Source organism: Columba livia, chromosome 15 (assembly GCF_036013475.1).
Source record: "Columba livia isolate bColLiv1 breed racing homer chromosome 15, bColLiv1.pat.W.v2, whole genome shotgun sequence".
Taxonomy (NCBI): Eukaryota; Metazoa; Chordata; class Aves; order Columbiformes; family Columbidae; genus Columba; species Columba livia.
The window spans coordinates 17,173,765-17,193,355 of NC_088616.1; the positions used below are offsets into that span (position 1 = coordinate 17,173,765).

At 47.5% G+C, this 19,591-nt stretch overlaps 2 long non-coding RNA genes across 2 annotated transcripts in view; one reads left to right on the forward strand and one right to left on the reverse strand.

The window, feature by feature from the left end:
- The first annotated feature begins 115 nt into the window (after window positions 1–115).
- LOC110356136 (uncharacterized) lies at window positions 116–18,287 on the forward strand. The gene is made up of 3 exons (XR_010466468.1): window positions 116–1,589; window positions 7,266–7,333; window positions 7,797–18,287. It is a non-coding gene; the product is annotated as an uncharacterized LOC110356136 (long non-coding RNA).
- Window positions 4,757–19,591, reverse strand: part of LOC135575526 (uncharacterized) — a 24,373-nt gene continuing 9,538 nt past the window's right edge. Inside the window, exon 3 of the long non-coding RNA XR_010466467.1 lies at window positions 4,757–6,791. This is a non-coding gene — a long non-coding RNA (uncharacterized LOC135575526). The remainder of the gene's footprint in view (window positions 6,792–19,591) is intronic.

The following is a 19,591-nucleotide window of genomic DNA, read 5'->3' on the forward strand; positions in this document are numbered from 1 at the left end:
GCGGCGCGCGCTGGTTGGCTGCAGCCCGCGCTGACGCCGCGCGAGGACCGGCCGGGCGGTACCGGCGGGATGCGGCCCCGGAGGGTCCCGCTGCAGCCCCGGAGAGTTCCGGTGCAGCCCCGGTGCAGCCCGGGACTCGCAGCAGCGCCGGGACCGGGCGGGATGCATCCCCGGAGGGTCACGGTACAGCCCCGATGCAGCCCGGGACTCGCAGCAGCGCCGGGACCGGGCGGGATGCATCCCGCGAGGGATCCGGTGCAGCCCCGGTGCAGCCCGGGACTCGCAGCAGCGCCGGGACCGGGGGGATGCAGTTCCGTTCTGCTCCAGCCGGGTCCTGGCAGCCTCCATGTGTCGAACCTCTGGTCCAGCGTCCCCACGGGGAAAAAGCTGCTCGCTGTGTCCTGGCAGAACCTCTCCTGCTTCAACTTGCACCCGTTGTCCCTTGTTGCTCGCACCACGCTGCTGAGCCGGGCTCCATCTCCATGATCTCCTCTGCTGAATTTGCTCCAGCTCGTCCTGTCTTTCTTGCACTGGAGGGGTCAAAACTGGCGCCGGTATCTGGATGTTACGCAGCCAGCGCCGAGCAAAGGGGCTCGTTGCTTCCCAGCTCCTGCAAGCGCAGCCTGGGGTACCCTCGGCCCGGGCCAACTGTTAACACCCATCTGACCTAAAACATAACGCTGCCACAAAAATGAGAGACCGTTCAAGCTGCACGTCAGTATCCAGATCCATGTTGGAGGGGAAAGGCACAGGGACATTTTAAGAAGGAGCTTCAGAAATTTTCGTAAAGTACTGTAAGACTATTGTTGGACCTTAAGACCACTGTGGATTTAGCTCTATTGCTCACGGTATCCAGTATTTTTGATGCTAATCACAATTGCTTTAAATTCATGAAGGCTTGCATGTTTCTCCAAGTGACGTACAAATATTAGCTGGACAGTTCTTGCAAACTTCTTGCAGAAATGCAATGAAAACAGTCACCTCTACTGGAAAAGCAGAGGAACAGTCTCCTCGTGCATCAGCAGAGGCTGCTCTGAGGACTTGAAAACATTTGGGTAGAACTTCAGATTTTTAGAAAGTTTGCATATGCAAATTAAAGATGTTTTACCACGGTGGGAGTAGCTATTACTATGACTTCTACATGACTTCTTAATAATAATGAATAAATATACCGAATAAAGAATATGTAATTGAAAATACTTTCAGCTTTTTTCAGCCAAACCGTGAATTACCGTGTTTCAGAACGAGCTGGCCGGTGTCCAGGAGTGTGCATCGCAGTCACGGTTAAATCTGTTTCGTGAGGTCCGCTTTGTTTGCCCGACTCCTCCCCAGTGTCCCGTTTGGAAGCGCCGCCAGCCGAAGCCGCCCCCGGGAGCGACGCGGCCGCGCCGCCCGTTCGAGGGGAGGGAAGCCGGGGGCGGGGAGCTCGATCAGCCACCAGGAGCTCCGGGTCCTGCGGGAGCTCCATTTGTCTGGAAACCGGGTCTCACGAGCCTGTCCTGCTTCCTGCTTCAACGGAACCGAGTACCTGCCCCGGCACGGCCCCTGCCCAGCTCCTGGTTACGCCCCCCTCCCACTGAAACCATCAGGTATCGTTGCGTCCGAAGTTCTGCACGGCATATGGTGGCAAATTGCTCGTGACAGTGGAAGTATTGTCCTTTGTTACTATACTGTTTCTTTTCAGCAGGGGAGGTCAGTGAAACAGGAAAGAATCCCAACAAAAACACCCAGAAATGTCAGTTACTGACACCTAAATCTAACATATGGAATAGTTTATTGAAACACCACTTGTGACTGTAGCCAGTGGTTTTCATGTTGAAGGCCACATCAGTCTTCATTTTGAGCGAGTGACATGCAGCATCATATTATCGTAAATAATAAATCATAAATTGTTATAAAATCGAGAAAGTCTATCATTTTTACACCAATACATTGCATGCTAAGGCATAATCAAGCTTAATACTTGATACTTGTAGATGTTTGAAACACAGTTGCGAGGAGGGTTTTTCGTTAGGATCAAGATGAAGAGTCCATAGGCACAGTGGTTACACCCACCGGAGCCGAAGGGGCAGCGGGGAGCAGAGCGGCAGCGGACACTTGCTGCTGCGCCGCGGGGTTTGGGGGCTCCTGGCGCTGGGGCTGCCGGCAGCCCCGCAGCACACAGACTGCGTTTTGAATCTTTAATGTAACTCTGACAGTCTCCGCTGCCTTCAAAAGGGCTTTATTCTCTTTGGAAGCAGCATTTGCATGCTAGCTGCTATCTGTCTTTATCTTTGATGCGCAGCTGTAATATCTGATACTGGAACTTCAATATGTATGTAAAGTGCGGTTGGATTCTCAAAAATGTGAAGTTTTGTGTTCGGGATGAAGGTCTGGAGCTCGGGAGATCTGACATCAAACTTTGCTACCACACTTCCGTCTGGCCACGGTCACTAGTGCAACCTGCAAAACCTTCTACATGAGCTGGGAGGCTGTGCCTCGTTTGTAAAGTGTAGCTTAAGGACATGAAAGAGAGTATGTAAGCGACTTTAGATGGAAGATGTACTTATTATTTGTTTGATACTTCCGTTTTGTTCCACTCGTTATTGTCCAGATGTTCAGTGAAATATTCGCCTAACTATCTGAAAGGCTCAACTTAGTCTAGACCTACTGATCCGGGTTTAGAACCTTTTATAGATGATCTAGAAATTCGGGTCTTATTGTAATGAAGTTAAGCATTTAACTGCCTAGTGAAATTTCCACAAGTGTCAACGGTCCAGCTCTGTCAGTGAGGACCTGAATCCTACAGCCTGGCCCCAGGGACACTTGAAACACCTTTAATCTCTCTACGCATCCCTTCTCTGTTTATCAAATGAGCACGTTGTTCCCTTTCCCCTCTGGCCTGTCTCACATTGTCTATTCCCGTATGTCTGTGCATCACAATGGGACAGTTTTCTCTGGTGCTCATGATTTGTATCAGAGTAGCGTTTATCCTAGCTAGGCTATACTAGTCCATTTAACCCAAATTATTTCTTTGCTTCTAAGAAAATGCTACTTGTGCTGCCATTTAAAACTGCCATAAGCTTAAAAAAAATGCACAGTTCCTTAAGAATGTGTCACTTTGTCAAAAAAGACCAATTCCACTTGTACGGTAACAAGTCTGGCAGAACGATAGAACCGATCACCAGCAACAAAACCAACTACAGACAGAATCTCAGAAGGAACCCGTCATTAAGAGACATACTCCTTCTTCTTTCCATATCCTAGGCTGCTCTAAGAAAATCATAAATGAAAAATGTATTCCCTTTTAAGTCAACAGGATTTTTCCCATTGATCTGAATAAATTCAGGATTTCTCGAGATCATCTGAATGATGCATTACGTTTCTGAGAATTGTTAATTAGGATGACCTTCCTTCTAGCAGAAGGCAAGCAGACCGTACCGTAGAGGTGCTCCTGCGGAAGCTGTGTCGGGCAGATCCGCTGCGGAACTCCGAAAGAACATGAGATGTAATGTACCGGCCTTGTGACAGAGAAAGGAAAGAATACACGAGAGGTAGAACTCCAGGACAAAAGGCAGCGCCTGTCCAGCAGAGCACACGCCGCAGAGCACACGCAGCAGAGCACACGCCACAGAGCACACGTAGCAGAGCGCACGCAGCAGAGCACACGCAGCGGAGCACACGCAGCGGAAAACACACTGCAGAGCACACGCAGCAGAGCACACACAGCGGAGCACACACTGCGGAGCACACGCAGCAGAGCACACGCAGCAGAGCACACACAGCGGAGCACACGCCACAGAGCACACGCAGCGGAGCACACGCAGCAGAGCACACGCAGCAGAGCACACGCAGCAGAGCACACGCAGCGGAGCACATGCAGCAGAGCACACGCAGCGGAGCACACGCAGCAGAGCACACGCAGCAGAGCACACGCAGCGGAGCACACGCAGCAGAGCACACGCAGCGGAGCACACGCAGCAGAGCACACGCCACAGAGCACACGCAGCAGAGCACACGCAGCAGAGCACACGCAGCAGAGCACACGCAGCGGAGCACACGCAGCAGAGCACACGCCACAGAGCACACGCAGCAGGGCACACGCAGCGGAGCACACGCAGTGGAGCACACGCAGCGGAAAACACACTGCAGAGCACACGCAGCAGAGCACATGCAGTGGAGCACATGCAGCAGAGCACACGCCACAGAGCACACGCAGCGGAGCACACGCAGCAGAGCACACGCAGCAGAGCACACGCAGCGGAGCACACGCAGCAGAGCACACGCAGCGGAGCACACGCAGCAGAGCACACGCCACAGAGCACACGCAGCAGAGCACACGCAGCAGAGCACACGCAGCAGAGCACACGCAGTGGAGCACACGCAGCGGAAAACACACTGCAGAGCACACGCAGCAGAGCACATGCAGTGGAGCACATGCAGCAGAGAACACACTGCAGAGCACACGCAGCAGAGCACACGCAGCAGAACCAGCTCATCCTTCTTGTGGGTGAGGGAGTTTTTCAATTCTGTTAGAAGTGCAGTGATAGCCTTGAGTTCTACAGGGATTTCCCTCCTCCTCTCACATTTTGTGCCTCTTTCTGTGGCTGACAATTAGAATCGCTATTGTGTCCTGACCCATCCGACATGTGAAATGCCAAAGCAGCCGGTGTTCTGAGATGATGTGAAGTCACCTCAATAGGTTTCATCTCAGGTTGTAATGAGTGTGACAAAGGGACGATCCATGGAGAGGCTCCGTGGAGTTCTGGGAGGCCAAGAAAAGAAAGTCATTGTGGAGACAGTTTTTGCAGAAAACTCAAATGTGCACAGATGGAATAGGATTAACACAAGAAAATGACAAAATAAAGGGTTACGTAATTCTAGCTGAGGGTTCTGTGCCAAGTGTGTTTCAGACAGCACCTGGGGCCAGGCTGCAGATGGGATGGTGAAGCTGGAGATTAGTTGATTTACACCAGCAATTAGATTGTAGGTAATTTGGCTTTCCTGCACTCCACAGCCGCTCCAGCACTGACCTGAGCAGGGTGTCCCGTCCCTGGCCCTGCTGGGGTTATTTGCGCTGAGAGGTACTTGTGTGTGAGAAGAGTCAACAGCTCAAATCTGTTTAGATTATAATGGTTGAAAATGCATTTACTTGTCACGTTACTAACTCTGTTTGGCCAGGCTGCAATCATCTCTCCAGAGGGGTAGATCTAAATAAACTTACTTGATTTTAATGCTCCTAGCAGATTTACCTTCCCCTTCCTGCCACTGGCCCAGTTCCATTTGGATTTAACCTGCTAGCATTTCATCATTGAAGATGATGAGATCTCTGATTGTCCATTTTCTATGTGTTCATAGCAGCCAGCTAACTCTCCACTAACAGCAAATACTCAGTATTGTAACTGCATTACCCCATCTCTGCTTTCATTACCTGAGATCTGAATTCACTGGTACTTTTGTATTTCACGGCTCTGTCCGGTGTCACACGGAGCGCCACCGGGAACGGTGGCACAGACTAAACCTCTTTCCTTGCAGACTGGGGGATGCTCATTAGAAAACATGCACCCAAACAGCAGTGATGCAATGTACACATTTTCAATGCTTTGCGTTTAAGCAGTTAGTGATATTTGAAGTATTATGAAGTGAATGGCACTAAGGTAATTCATTTGTGGAACAAATCCTGCTTCAATGTTTTCATTCTATAATGCACGTCAAAAATCTGCAGTCCCAAGTGACATAGATTTCATTTTAAAATAAAATGGAAAATATTTTGCTCATAAATCCTTCATCTTCAGCCCGTGAAGCACACCCTGGCCTCCGGAGAGCACGTTCCGCGTCCTCGCCGTGCCGCGGCCGGTCTGAGCAGAGGTCTAATGAGTGTGAATAGTGTGAACACCCTGATTGTCAGACTGTGTGGCAGGAGAGATCCCACCGTCCGCGTCTGATTGAGACTCAGCGACCCGCCAGTGCCCACCCCAACCGGAAAAACAGGATTGGAGGCCAAAGAGACATTAACAGTCGGCATGTTGTGCATCTGCTCCCACAGATGATTTTCACACTTCACAGATTTAGCTGCAGATCACTCTCACAGCAGTTCTTAGGAAGCTAAACCCCTTCTCAACGAAATTATTAAAAACAACCGAGGATTAAAGTATCAGAATCTATGCTCTCAGAAACCTTTCCAAAACGGTAATAGTAATGATGAACAAAGATAAAGTAGAGCACTTACAGCCAAATCTTCAAAATAATTAGATGTCCATACGTCAAAATCCAATCAATCTGCTCGTACAACGCTACAAGCCTTAGTCATCTATTTATTTAGCACTAACTCTGTGAATCATTAACCATACACCAAACTGATTTTTAACTGTGATTATGGATATGATTTCAAAGGCTGTTCAAATTGTAAGGATGAGACTAAAAGCATGACCTCAGCTTCTTCCTGCTCGTGAAACGCCTGCAACCAACGCCTTCCGAAAAGGACGACTGGAAGTTATCCAGTGAGCTCTCGTATGATCAACACAGAGCCACTGAGCTACGACAGGCAATAAGTCGAGGAGTTTCTTTTCTGTGTTTGATGTGCTAAAGGGTTCAGCGTCATGGCTCTCAAGGAGACGCTGGAGATCCAGAAGCGCGGGTTCAAGGCCTGGCCCGTGTGGCACAGTCGGCGCTGAGCCGGAGCAGAGGTGCCGGCTGGCTGAGCCGGAGCCGGAGCCGGAGCCGGAGCCGGGCCCGGCTCGGTGCGCCATCACCACGCCGTGAAGAGACCAGTGAGATCCTCGAAACCGGGAGGAGATGCTGGAATCTCTTCCCTAATATACGAAAAATAGGGCAAATAGTTATTTTTCTGCAAGAGTATTTTTAACCTTTTCATAAGTGCCACAAACATCACGCTGCGATAATATTTACTAATTTGCATCCATGTATCATTTTAGTGTCATCCTATCATACTTACATAAAATACTGTTTATGAACGAAAGCCCCTAAGGGGAATATTCTAAAAATAAAGCAAACAAGTGTCTGAGTGGCTTGCTGCTGTGCTGCACTTCAGCGCTGTGCTTTGTGACACCCGCACCGAGCTCAGCACCAAACCTCTCCCTCCGTTTTCCAAACCAGAACATGAGAGATAATGCAACAGTGATGAAACTAATTGCTGGGAAAACCAAACATCTTCTCTTCTCATGAACAGAAACCTCTTGTTAGAGGTTGTAATATTTCTGCCCAGCCAGAAAGATCGCTCCGTTGTGGAGTTAGTTATCGGTAACTGCTTTTCCTTTTTCTCCTAGGTAAATTTGATACAAGCTCTTGATGCTTCGGGTCTACAAAGACAAAGCAGATGAGAAGGAGAACCGAGGTAAGTGCTTCTCTGGAGAAGGGCAAAGGGCGGGCGCTCTTGTGAATGAGGTTCGTTATGGAACTGCATTTGCTCCACAGTCGCCCCAGTTGCAGCAAAGGCGAGGACGGTACGAGTGTGTCACTGGTGACTGCAGCACTGGGGCTGCTGGATAAACAGCTTGATCTCAATAGTAATTCTGATGCAGAGAGGATTGCCAAGCAGCAACCAGAGGGCTCCAGATTTGACAAGTAGATTATTGCAGTAAGAACCACTTCAAAAGCAACTGCCATCTTCAAGACTCTTTATCTACAGCACGGTTCTTTGGGGCTGCTAAGGAAGTTGCGCAAAGTTTATGAGATATTTAGTAATGTAGCACAAACATCGCAGCTTAAAATTCAGAGTCTTAAGAGGTGTGCGCTCTCACCTCAACAGTATTCTCCTGAGTCCCAGTTTTCATTATCCCAGATGTTTTAATTTTCAGTTTTATCCAAAATCACGAGCACTGCCAAACGGGATAGTGGTGTCCTGAGGAACTACGTACAGATGGGAGGAGTGTTCATCTGAGAACTGTCTTCAAACGAACGCAGTAATGGAGTGCGAGTCCCCGGGTAATCGCCACACGCACACAGAGCTGCCCAGTCCACGGCCAACCCAGCCAAAACCAGAGCTCGGATCTTGCAGTGAGACACAGCGTTTCACAACACGGTTTATTGAGCCAGAGCTACTCAGAGGCACTCCAGTCTTCCAGAAATACCCCAGTATATTGTATGCATCTCTCAACAGGCGTGCGGTGAACTTAAACACATCATGAGAACGGCGGGGCAGCTCCAGGATCAACTGAGCGAGAGAAAGAGCCCCTGTTCGTCTGAGGCTGGCCTGGAGTATCCGGAAGCATTTGTTGAGAGAGGTTTAAATATTCAAGTACTATTTTAAAAAATCACACATGAGAAAATGATTTTGGCACGATGCATTTCGCAGGATCCGCAGCGATGTGTCCCGGGTGCGTTTCTGAACTGTCGGAGAGCCCAGCGCGCTGCAGTGGCAGCCTCTAATTAATCCACCGAGTGCCATTAATCCAGCTGCCGATGCGTGCGTCCTGCCTGCGTAACCAACCCTTTGGAAGCAGCACCTCGCAACGGGGCGTAATGAGGTGGCTGCACGAGATACCTGGTATCATTTTTAAAGGGCATGTTTATATGTGAAAGCCAATATATATCACATTAAGGAGGTGTATATTTAGCACATTAGCTTTCTGGAGGACAATTTTCTACGTTCAATTGAAACCTCTTTATATTTATGTAAATTCATTAACTCTTCTATACACAAGTCTATGTGGAATTCTTGCTCTAGCTGTGATTTCTTTCTTCCTGGCGCTCCCTGGTCCCACACAGCATCACTCGACGCTCCTCATCCCCACTGACTTGTTTCTGAGTCATCTTCAGAATTTTCTGCCAAGTTTTTAGCATCATAAATTTGGTTCCTCTGACTTAATTCTTCCAAGATAAGTTTTCTTTTTGTTGTTGATGAGATGAAATTTGTAACATCAAATCTTCCATGTGGATGCTACATCTTATGGAGACGATTGTTGTGCACACAAAGGTTGTGCTGGGATTTTCTGGTGAATGTTCCCAGTTACAAATCCTGTTGTCCAGAAATGCAAGAGGCTAAAATGAATTCAACTCAGCATTCAGTCAGCCACAAAACACGTCTGTTTAAATCTACTCGGCTGCATGGGGGATTTCTGAAGCATGTCAAATTTCTTTGTAGTGAAGTCACTACACTTCATGGTTTAAACCATTCACAGGTTTTAGTTATTCCCTTTATTAAAGCTGTATTCCAATGATCTAACCAGCCTGAGCATGTCCCTTGTTAAAGCTGTATCAATAACCTTACCTCTGTGTGCCCTGTTCGAATCACCTGTAAGCATATGAAGACATTATTCTATGTGGCACCTGTCACACATTGTGCACACAGATGGCAGTGGTTGTAGCCCCACCAGCGTTGCCTCGAGGGAGCAGTCACGGTGTAACCACAAGGGCTCAACCAGGTGTCATTCTTTGGGCTAACAGACAACCGAGCCCAGGATGTATCCAAGCATTAATTCTCAGCCCTGTTGCTGTAGGGTTCAAGCGCATCCAGGAAACCGTTTCCTGAACCAGAACTAAAGGGCCGCAAATAAGATCCACCAAGGAGTTCTGCTTTGATACAAAAATACATTTTCTCCTTCAATTGCAACTGGAGTTATTCCCTTGAGAAGCCCAGCCTGAGAGGAGATTCAAGATATCAGACACTTGTTGCTTCCAAAAATCAGTTTAGAAGTGAAGAAAATTGAATACTTGAAAAGCAAGCTAGAATGAGAAGGAACGTTTGTCCTTTATGGGAGGCCCGATCCTTTTCTCATTTACATTTGTGTCAGGATGGGAAATTCTGCCTCGTCATCAGCTTTTTGTCTGTTCTGAAGTCCAGTGAAACTAGAGATAAAACACTGCATTTCAGTATAAAAGTATAACCCTCTTTGCCTAGAACACGATTGTGATTCCACAGTATTTGCGGGATTTTGGATTAATTTGACTGTACATAACGACTCTCGACACGAGGAAGCATTCTCGGTGCCTTGGCCGTCAGCAAGCGTTGCTCCATTGACTTCGTTTTCAGCAGTCAGCTCCCCAACTCTCCTCTGTAAAATGGATGGATGGTTTCATTTGGGTTGGTTTGGTCTGCAGAGCTAAATAATCCAGTTCTTATACCCCTGTGGATAGAATCAAAGCCTCTCAAGTCAAAGAGGGTGATTAAGGCTTAGAGCACACAGATAAGCCTGTTACAGCAGATGGGATCTGCTCCCAGTAACACTTACAGAATCTGCTCTTATAACACCTGATAGGTGTTCATCGGATCTGCTTCCAGGGCATCTTATTTACCGCCGGGGACCAAAGCCAAATGCAGCTCAGACATTTTCCTATTATTTAAAACTTTAAGAACATATTAGCAATCGAATTACTATCCACCTAATGGCTTTGGGGTAGCCTGTTAGTCAATGCAAAAAGTGCCTGTATATAAGAAAATCTAGCAGCTTTCCTTTAAAAACATTTGAAGAAATGGAACTGCTGGGTGGCCCAGCACGGCTGACCCGCCAAGGTCGGCACGGATCCCGGTTCCGCCGCTGTCCCGCGTTCCGTGCTGTGCCGCTCCCCGTCACTCCAGGAAGGCTGCTCACTAGTTGTACTTTGGTGGCTTTCAAATACATTTACAGTTTTAGCTAATTAATAAAAGTATTTTTCAAAATGTCTGAGTGGAGGTAGACAAAAGAAAATAGACATGAAAACTCTCCTTGATGGTGCCTTTCAAAGACCAATGTATAGAATAATTCCACAGGGAACTATAGAAAGCTAATGACTGATATACATCACACTGTGTTTTAAAAGTACCCAGAGTGTGAAGAAAATCCAAAAAGGGAACGGACAAAGAAACAGGGAATAAGCTATCTAGCATACAAGCACATCTCGGAAAACAGTCAAGTAACATCTGCTTTCAAATGGTCAGATGGTAGCGATTCACCAGAAGTCAGGAAGCAATGTCTGACTGCAGAGGGGCACACGGTGCGGAGAGCGGGGCCGACTCAGCTCTGCTTCCCTGCGGTCAGCTTTTCATGCCCTGACCGCAGGAAATGTGATCAAAACCATGATGTCCAGATTACTGACTCAGAAAACAGAACATGCACGCAGTAGCAGCAGAATGCTGCCACAGTCTGTAAGGCGTGCTGAGCAGAGCGGTGTGTTCTCTGATCCACAGCATTTCCTGCAGCAGCTGTTGGTGCTGCGCAGGCTGGCCCGTCACACACACCCCGTGCGGTCACCGTGAGGCTGACCACGTCAAGCGGCCCCTGCGAGCTCAACGACCAGAAGCACCTGGTCACTTCTATGCTGTACCCATTTAAATCTAGATCTACAGTTCTCACTTTCCCTTCCCAAATGTGCCTCTGAGATTCCTTGTAGCTTAAAAAAAAAAAAAAAGGTGTTTTTTTCACTGTACACACATTAGCATATTATGAAAGAAATAATTAGCATATCAAATGCTGGAGATCAATTAGCTGCCAAAGCACCAGTCTAGACACGAGCATCTGACACTTGCAATAAAATCAAACCAGGCTGGCCAAGTGCTGCTGCTCACTCAGCGTGGCTTCTCAGAACGGAGCCGCGAACGTTCATTCATTACCCTCCGCACCAGCAGTGCCGGAGCTGATTAGCATCTGCTTCCATTTACTGCTATTGTTGAGCCAAACCCTAAATGAGTTCACAGATTCGGTGGCTACTCGTTTATTGTCTGTGGCTACTGGCGGTGCGGTTCCATCCCCCGCTGCCGCGCGGTCCCAGCACCGCCGCGCTCGCTCCCGAGCTGCCCCGGAGCGGCCGGGGAGGGCTCCGCCGCCCAGACCCGCCCAGCAGGCAGCGGATCCCGGGGAGCGCCAGGGGTGCGCTCCGGGGGCGCCGCAGTCAGAGCCGAGCGGTTCTGCTGGGTCAGCACTCTTGCAGGTTTTGGAGGAGTCTGAAGATGATTTAACTCGTGACGATGAAACAGGCCCAGAACACTGCGCTGCACAAAGAAGAGATCAAATAGCCTTGCCCTCAAAAGCAGCACTAGAAACTGTGAGAGCTGCGGTGCCTCGGCGAGCCGAGGGCGAACAGCCCGAGGCAGTACATGGCCAGGGAGCAGCCAATACAGCACACCCGCAGCTGAGCACCTCATCCCGCAGCCTCCCCGGAGACCCTCCTGTGCCTAAAAGAGAGCAGGAAGCCCTTTCTTTTAAAGGAAATCCAATTAAATCAGAAGTCAAATCTCTGCTCTGAATTCACCACACAGTTGTACATCAAATGCTTCTGACAGTCAAGATTCTTCCTTCAGCACTGAAGCTTTGCCTTCTCTGAAAAACTTCCTCTGCTTTTGCCTTAATCCACAGTTCCAGTGATGGCTCAAAACCCCATTTACTTCTGTGGGACAATAACCTTTTAGGTACCGTTATCAAATTTCAATTTGCAAATACTTTTTAATATGGAGTCATATTATATGACCATGCATTCAGGAGACGAAGCGGCTGTCTGCGACTGGAATTCTGTCCCTGTGTTAAAGCACAGACAATTCAGTAAAGAAACTGCACACAGTGGTTTAGCAATAGCTTTAGTCACCTCAAACAGGGAAAAGCCGGCAAAAGCTGGAGCTCTCTATGGCTTGGTGACTCCGCGACTCCCAGGAAATCTGCTCCAGCACACAGAGTGTTTCTCGCACCACTTTCCACTTCATCCAAAGAACAAACAGCGGTTCAGCACAGAAACTTACCATTGGTTTTATAGGCTCTGTTTGGAACTGTATCTCTGCAGGATGCTGAGAAACAATAAAGACTAATCTCCAATTCCCAGCTGGAGAACTTTCTGAAAAGACTAGTCCTACAAATTGACTACTTTGGGAAAATAATTCTGTTTCCACCCTTTATTAAAATGTGCAGTGCCCATGTTTTTATTTGTACAGGTTGCAGACCCACCATACCATCCTATGTGACTGCCCTGTGTGTGTTTTCAGTGTTATGTGCTGATTCTACCACTACAAAGTATAAAGATGAGTTAGTCCTGGCACTGCCCAGCTCCCGGGTGTGTGCAAAGGAAGAGCACTACAACGGCTGCCCGGGGAGTCCCGGGCTCACTCAGCCTTTGCTCCCGAGGTTCCACCTGTGGCTCTCGGACAGGCGGCACCTTCCCAGCGTTAGAGCAGCAGGTGCCTGCGCACCTCACGCAGCCGCACGAGGGGGTTGGTGTAGGAGCCTTCCAGCAGAAATAGGCCATACCTGGAACCTCACAAAGATTCCTTCTGTGATTTTCAAAGGAATTTATGAAGGACAGCTAATTTATACTTCTGTCTTGTGCTTAAGATACACTAACATGCACCCTATACCCTAAGAAAGCCAAACCGGAGCGGGTATGGACACCTGGAGGAACGGAAGGCAGTGCAGAATGGATTCGTTTCTTGTATGATTAGAAATGTTGAGGGGCGGGGGGAAGGAACAGATGCATTTCAGTTTCACTTGCTGTTGTCATTAGTGCGGATTCAATGTAATAATTATAATTCAGGTAATCTAAATTCAAAGACATCAGCCTAGTAAGAAAACACATGAATATATTGATAACTTAGACATTTTGAGTGAAATCATCTATTACTTGTCAAGAATTGAGAAACTCCTAAACATCTGCACTAAGCTCAGAAATAATACCACAAATCGCTAAGAATTCCCCGAATGTCCATTTCATTGGTTTGTGTTTAATTTGCAGCATATGAGTTTTTATGCTAGCAGTTGTATAAAATCAACAGTTAGGAGCACAGACAGTGACGTTCACAGAAGCACACGCAGACAGCGCAGCCGTGTAACAACGTAATCCATTTTAAAGAAAGAGAAGAAAAAACCCAAACACCTGGCACAATTTCAAAAACATAACGTGTTCTGTGCGGCTGGAAGAAGCATTTATTATTTATACTACGGAGGCTCTTCATTCATATCTACCGACACGTTTGCCGTCAGGAATGAGATGGACTAGCGAGACAACAGCCCAGGCACTTCTTTCTCTCCACTGCGTTTCCAGTGCAGCGGCGCTCGGGGCGGCCGCTCTCGCTCTCCCTCCGCAGCCGGACAGCGGTGTGAGAGGCGCGGTAAGGAATGCTTGCACTAAGCTGGTGGATGTTATGTCACACTGTAATTTCTGGATTTGGATGCATATCTGAGGTTAAATGCTAGAAATACATTTAAGCCTGCCAGGGTAGGCTGGGGTCATGAATAATGTATCGCATTCTACAACAGAGGAGCCACCATAGAGCCTTTCACTTCTGCCCATTTAACTGCTGGTCCAACACACCGAGCGTGAATTATTCCCACAAAACGCTGTCTGTGGATTTGCCTGCGCACACGGGGCCAGCGGCTGTCCGGGGCACCAGTGGGCACAGGCCAGCAGTATAAATGGCCACCAAACCCGCAGAACACCACCTCGTTGTTTTAAAATCTGCCTGCATAATTTATGTCACACTGCTGTCAGCCACACCAATCAAATACCTGCACTACAATCACGGCCGTACTCACATGCACAGAAAATAATGTTTCAAGAAATTGCTGAGAACAATTCAGCTCTCTCTTTGTGGAGATGATCGTTGTGGAAAAGCACTCGTCATCTCACCTGGTTAATCTTTACCCTATTTCACATTGTAAAAATGCAAATTCCCCTTTGACCCTTAGGACAGTACTGGAGTACACCAACTTCTGTACAAATCTTTTATTCTATTTCGAACAATTTCTGCATCTACATCTCAAACTACAACAAGGGCAGCCTTGCCCCAGCTGCTTCCCAGCACCCCTTTCCGCCTCAGGGCTCCCTGAACACGGAGAGCTCCTCTCTGTGCACAGCTCAAATTACCCATCCGAGAAGCCCTAACATCTCGTTTGCTGAGGGGTCTAACCCCAGGATGTGTTCAAGACATCCTGCGGCCAGGATAATACAGAGCTGCTGTCTCTGTTGTAAGATACATCTGTGTATTTTCATACATGTATTTTAATCATGGCCTGGAGATCAGAAAACTCAGAAAACAAAAGGTTCAACACTACAGTAGCTTCGGTGTCACGGGCTGTGACTGTAATTTAAAGGTTCCTCTGTACCCGCCCGGGAGTGCTGAGCAGAGCTCACAGATCGGTCCATCGCGGGTCCCACTGCAGCTGCACTGGAGCCTGGCACGGTAACGCTCCGGTGACAAGCGGTGTGTCTCAGGGGTCCGTACCGGGACCAGCACCATTTAACATCCTCATCAATACACAGACAGTGGGACCGAGGGCACCCTCAGCAAGCTGGCAGGTGACACCGAGCTGGGTGGTGCGGTCGACAGGCCTGAGGGCCGGGATCCACCCACAGGGACCTGGACAAGCTGCAGAAGTGGGGCCATGTGAGCCTCAGGAGGTTCAACAAGGCCAAGCGCCAGGTCCCGGGGCCAGGGCAGCCCCCGGTGTGAACACAGGCTGGGACGAAGGGCTTGAGGGCAGCCCTGTGGGGACGGACCGGGGCATGCTGGCGCATGGAAGGCCGGACATGAGCCGGCAACGTGCGCCTGCAACCCAGTCGTGTCTTGGGCTGTATCACGAGGATCCTGCCCCTCTGCACTACAGGTGTATCGCGCCAGGTCTCCTCCCCTGCTTCTCCAGATTTTGTTTTCATTGCCTATAAAAAGTTACTCTGACAATTAAGACTATGGCAACATAAACCTCCAACATTAATCTATCGATCTACTAATATTCAAATCTATTAGAAAGGGAAAGAAATAGCTCGCCTTGCCTGAGAGCCCAGCTCAATAGTCAGGACTTGCTGCGTTTCTAAGAAGTCTCTACTGCTGCAGAATGCCATCAGGAGACAGACAGCATCCTAGACACGTCTCAGGATGTATTTTTTCCTGTTTGTTCAATTTCAGAAAACAGATATACTTCCCTTAGAACAAATCTATCATGGAAAAATCCATAAGACTAAAAGAATTTCATTGTTTTGTCAATATTTCAAAAGAGTAAATAGTGTGACTGTTACTGTTTTGAGTCATCCACCTCAATATTGATTTCAAGGAAAATAATGCAATATCTGATGGAAGATTATTACTTACTCTAAAAGGATTAATTCTGTTTCATAGTACTCGACAGGTTTGGGGGAAGATAGGTCCCGTCACATCAAACACTCCCACTAACAAATGACAGCAGCTCTTAACAACATATTTCTGAGCATGTTCAAGCTTTGAACTCAGTACTACACAAGCTTCTCATTCTGAGAAACAGGAACGCTCAGAAGTTCTGTGGCAATATCAACTTGGAAAATACTTTCTTGATACTACATTTCTTAATAAGTAATGGTCAATTATTTAGGGTGAAAAGCTACCTAGAGCCCTGATTCTCAGCCCACGCGTAATGTATTCCTTTACTACGAATACAGAACTAAAGCTGTGCATGTTTGCAAAAGGAGTAAGGATGCACAGAACAGACAAGGGTGAGCAATACCAGAACAGAAGAGGTGGCTTGGTAAGCTGGGCTCAAGGGTTCTGAACAGCCACGTACAAACTCGCGGTGTTGAAATGAAACACTAATCCCTGACTCTTCAAAGGACCTAAACATTGTCAATGGTCAGTATATTAATATGAGTTACCAATACACAAGTTGAGAAAACAGCTGAAATTTATGATCTGTAGCTTTGTAGAGAAACATATTAGCTGTTCATTATTCTAAATGTTACTACTTGTAAAATCTATAAGTAACAAGTGCTGCAGAAATCATTTGAGCTGAGTTTCCCCTGTGTAATCTCATAATAGGTTACATCAATCACAATGCTGCTGCTGCCATTATTGACACGTTTGTAAATTGGAGTTTGTTCTTTAAAGCTTCTGCAATTCTGACTTTGATACCTGGAGCATATCAAGAAAAAATCCATAGCAGACAGCCATGGGCTTGTCGGATTTCGCACATTTGATTTGAAGCAAAGCTGCAATGGGCTTGATCAATGATGTAATATGCTGAACCAGGACACAACTATGAACAACACCACTCGCATTTATATAAATAAACTTCCACAGTTTTCTAAGTAAAATTACAGACCTGTAAGAGCAGAAACTTACCGAGGCAAGTGAAGCCAGCGTGCCCGCGCATCACTTCTCCGTAAACAGCGCCGGCCTTGGTGCAGCGCGGCCTCTCACAGCGAGAAACAAACGCCTTTCTAATTGTCACGGCGAGAGGCAGAAGGAGAAACAATGCTGTTCATTAAACCTTCCCTACTTCATTTTTACAGGGATTCTTTGACCCAGTCAAGTACAACAGAAAAGCTAAGTATCACTGTCACTATTATTCAGTTTTAAGATTACCAACGAAAACAACGTTGCAGATTTTGCATTGGATTGATGAAAGGATGCACAGCTATTTTCTGGCACATTTATGGCATAAAGGGAAAGAAATACAGATTGGAAGACCAAGGTCTGCAATTTGCAATTGGAAAGCAGCAATGGACTAAAGAATTAGGAAAAAAAGCACTTTCAAACCCTGAAGGTTGTTTGGAAGCATCTTTCTGGTGATATTTCATATCATAGCAGATAATTGGAACAATGACACAAAGCCAGTCTGTTCCTTTTCCTGGGCACAGGATACAATGTGCAGCAGTAACGTTTAAAGAGCGGATCACAGGATTCTCATCTTCCATTGTAGGAAGAGGCTAAAGGGATTTGCCGTCTCTAGTGGCTTCTCCATGTTTGCTAATTCTATTACCCGAGCTCTGCCAGAAATGATGCGCAACACCAGCTCCCGCGGCGGGGCGACGCTTGTCCCTGCAGCCCCGCCGCAGCCGCAGCGTGCCGGCTCCCTGAGCGCGTGTCCCAGGCACGCCGCCCTGCGCGAGCCCTCCCGCCCCCCTTACCGCCCCTGTGCTCCCCGGGGCCAAGGGCCAACCGCCACTATTCTGTGCACGGCACCCAAACCCGTCCGCTTCAGCGCAGCGCTGGCGGTTATGGAAGTGTCTTCGGTACGTGGAAAAGCAGACGGCTGATTGATAAGGAAACTGTAACCCATGGAAATGTTAATCTCATGAACTGGAAAAAAAAGGAAAAAAGATAAAAACTGTATGGCATTAATCTCATGAAGAGATAGATTCTAAATTATACGTTTTATTATCCTATGGAGATTTATACTCCCATTATCTCTTACACCCACATGAGATAAAGCAAGTGTAAATCTGTCTTGCTCCATGCAGGGAACTTCATAATACTGTATTAGAGAGGTGATTATTCTATCCCCACATCTCATAACACTGTTTTCTTCACAACCAGAACCACTCTCATTTAATATTAAGACAGATGTTTGACTGAGATTGACTGTGGATATGTGCTGAAACTATAAATGAAAAAACATATGAATAAATATTGACATGTACATTAATCCTTATTCTAAGGGTGATCTTCCGCAAGTAGTTAAGAGGCTTGGCCAAGATTTCCTCTACATATTTGCAGCAGCCAAAGGGATTACATTTTTATGCAACTTTTACAAATCACATTTACTCAAATTGCAAAACATCCAATTCTTTCTTCTTCTGTTAATTGTACACTGGGTAGGGCCATCACACCAACTCACACTCACATAAACAACAGAAGCACAGGCTGATCGCATCCAAATTTAGTCACAATCTTTAACAATGCAAATGGTATGAGAATAATTTTTTGTAAATATGTCAAATTTGTGTTTGATATATTTTCCTATATCATCCCACGGCATGACGCACATCATGGATCCAGCTGCTGCGGCTTCGGACTGAAGCTCGCTGCCACCCGTTTGCAGCTGGAACTACCTGCTCAGACAAGTAGGAAATTCCAGCTGTCACAAGGCTCCCTGGAGAACACGGCGGCGTCTCGGGGAGGAACAGTCACCACTTTCGGGTTATGACAGATTAAATTCATCCTGGGACTTAAGAATGTAATGGGTAAGACAGTTTAACCGTTAGAAAACTAATATGAAGAACTCCTAAGAAATTCTTTATTGGTATTGGAAATGATTGCAGGAATATTCTAATGAAAGAGCAATGTTTGTAATTTGAAACAGCTGAGGTTTCTTTCAATAGTACTAAAAGGACATCGTTTGTTCCATAACACTTGTTAAATTCACAGATTGCATAGTAACTGAAACGTGATTAGTGGAGATGTACTGCAACACGGTTATACGTGCCGTTTCACAGACGTACGTTACAGGTTTCTATATGAACTAACATTTTCATGCAAGAGAGCAGTTTAATGAATTGCAGAACCATGTACGTGAAGCAGCAGTAACGCACCTTGGAGAATACTCTCAGCTCGATGCTTGGGAAGGTTTGCATACCAAACAGTGCTTCTCGGAGTGCAAACCTAAACCCCCGGCTTCTCGAGTGAAAACGGCCATTCCCTGATGGAGGTTTCCGCTGAACCGAGATGCACCCGTACGGCAGAGGCGAGGGGCACATCCCCTCCGCTGCCCACGAACCCCACGGCCACCCCCGCCGGGGCCGATCATGGGCAGCCTGGGGGCTCTACACGATGCCCCCAGTCACTCAACAGCCTCCAACCGCCCGAGCCCAGCCAGACGCTTTTGGGCTCCTGTCCCGCGAAGCGACGCCACCCGGCCCATGTCCTGGATAGGTTAGCACGGGAAATCCCCCACCAGCTGGTGAGCTCCCTTTGCAACCAGCTCTGACCCAACAAAGCAGCCAAATGCAG